The 2,274-nt window shown below is 61.0% G+C and overlaps 1 protein-coding gene across 4 annotated transcripts in view; it reads left to right on the forward strand.

Annotated features, from left to right (window-relative positions):
* Positions 1-688: 688 nt before the first annotated feature.
* The window catches only part of Foxj3 (forkhead box J3), a 91,049-nt gene continuing 89,463 nt past the window's right edge, over positions 689-2,274 (forward strand). For 2 of the 4 annotated variants that reach the window (XM_031378475.1, XM_031378476.1), the window contains exon 1: positions 689-871. The gene's annotated coding sequence lies outside the window, so the exon portion shown is untranslated. Of the gene's footprint in view, positions 872-1,551; positions 1,571-2,274 lie in introns of those variants that run through there. The other 2 variants (XM_031378479.1, XM_031378478.1) reach the window with 2 other exon arrangements.

The following is a 2,274-nucleotide window of genomic DNA, read 5'->3' on the forward strand; positions in this document are numbered from 1 at the left end:
GACAGCATTTGCTCAGCAAATACCTCCCAAGGTAATTAAGTGTAAAAGGACAGGGCAGATTGTCAACGCTAGTAGTTCAGAGGTAGGATCAGGGAAGACTGAGGGAAAGTCCAAAGTTTACCAGAAGTCTGAACAACCCTACTAAACGCTCCACCTGTTGATAGTGAGGCCACGACCTGGCCAGCTAACTCGAGATGGAGAGGATGACGCGGCAGGGGTAATGACAAGATGACATGCCTGGGTAGGGAGGGGCCTCGAACCCAGGTTCTTGACATTCCGAAGGACGCGTGTCCCCAAGCAAGGTCCAAAGCGCCCCGGTGGCGGCCGGGAAAATCCGCGCCGTGTGCTTGTCGGGGCCGCGCAGAGGCAGAGGCTGGAAGGCGGGGAGGTCACGAGGCGCATTCCTCAGGAGTTGGAATCCCGGCAGAGGGGCCGGGGCCGCCTCGGCCGCTCTCAAGCCTGAGGCCCCAAGCACTGCAAGGCGCTCCGCACTGCCTACCGCCAGTTCCCGCTGGCCGCAAGCAGGCAGAGCCGCGGGAGCTCAGAGGCACTACTTGTCCCCGCGGAGGGATCCCTCGCGCATCGCGCGGCAACGACGGGGCGGGCCGTGGTGCCGAGGACGCCCGGCCGGGAGCGCTGAGACGTCGCGGGAGGCGGGGGTGGGAGGGAGCGGGCCGGGAAGTAGTTCCGGGTGCGCGGCCCCGGATGTTGGCTGCTCCCGCCGCCGCCGCCGCTGCCGCCGCCGCCGCTCTCGGCGCCGCTCCGGGCCTGGGCCGCTCTCCGAGGGCGCCGTTGGGACCTTCCGCGGGGAACGGAGACGCACGCAGCGGCCGGGGGCTCGGCCGGGCCGTCCGGGCCTGCGCAGCCTGAGGTGAGCACGCGTCGCCAGGGTCTCGTCGGGGCTGGGGCGGCGGGCGGGGAGGCGGGGCTGGGGCATCTCCCGGGACGCGGGCGGGGGCTGCCCTGGGCGAGCGGCGCTCGCTGTCCTCGGCGCACGCTCCCAGTGGCTCGCGGTGGGCGCCGGGCTGGGCCGGCTGGGTGGCGGCCCTCCCTCGCCCGCGGCGCCACTCCTCAGCTGCCGCTGCCCCTCAGCCCGGCGCCGCTCGCGCCCGCCCCTCCCCCAGGTGGGCCCGCGCCGCGGATGCTGGGGCCGCGGAGGAGCGACGGTCGCGCCCTTCTCGCTCCGGGACCTGCACCTGGCCCGGGCTCGTCCTGTTCCCGGAGCTATGCGGCGTCCTCCCCTCGCCTTCCAGGCGCTGTTCTGCCGGGAGGGCGGCCCGAGCCTCGTGGGTCGCGGGTGCCCTGCGGGGCTGAGAAGGCTGGGGCGAGGGTCCCACCTTCTCTCCCATCCTGTCCCCGGGTCCATCTCTGGCATTGGGGCAAAGGCAGCCTTCGCGTGCGGACGTGTTGCTGCTGTCCTGCGTGTGTTGCATCCTGCCCACGTGGTAGTGCCCCGTCCCTCCCACCCCCTCCATTTTTGCAGTTGGTTGAGATGTGTTTTTTTTTTCCCCTCCGTGCTTTACTCCCCTCCACCCCGTGATTTCTTCCGGGCTGCGTGGAAGGTGTTAAGGTCAGTTTGTTTTGCTGAGGACGACTGTTGTTTGGTGGAAGAATCAAGAGTTGTATTCTTACGAAATTGAGCCAAGTAGGGGACATACCAGACCTTAGTTCATTGACATCTTTTCGGCTCCAGTAGCTCTTGCTCTTTTCTCTACTGCTTAATCCTCCAGAGAGCAAGCGCTTGCTTCTGATGTGTTGGTGTGTACGGGTTTTCCTTTCTCTAGTCTACTTAATTGTGTCACTGTGGACTAGTGTTTTCTAGTCTGTGTTGATGCAGGGCTCAAATTGTTGCTAGATTTCTGAATGAGTCGTGTCAGGGCGCTCGAAACTGGTGGGCTTCTTTTCGCTTTTCACTGTTTATTTGCCTTTAGTTTTTCCTTGTGTCCCTAGTGAAAAAGCATGCATGCTCTATTAGGCATAGTATACGTAGATTTCTCTCTGGTAGAAGGACTAGGTAGTCCCGATTGCTGCTTTTTCTGAAGAAAGTTCTTTTATTTCACGTTTCTAAAATGCACTAGGTACTATTGGGCTCTGTTTTCTAACACTGTTTTGAAATACGTGTCTCCCTCCCCACCTCCTTTTAGTATCTCTTTCAGGTTACCACTTACATCTTTCTGTGTTTCGCTCTTGTAAGGCCACAGATTGCTCTCTTTACAGTAGCAGTGACAGACGCTTTTTATTCTTTTTAAACCATAGTATTTATGGAGAAAATGA

This window comes from Mastomys coucha, unplaced genomic scaffold (genome assembly GCF_008632895.1).
Source record: "Mastomys coucha isolate ucsf_1 unplaced genomic scaffold, UCSF_Mcou_1 pScaffold18, whole genome shotgun sequence".
NCBI lineage: Eukaryota > Metazoa > Chordata > Mammalia > Rodentia > Muridae > Mastomys > Mastomys coucha.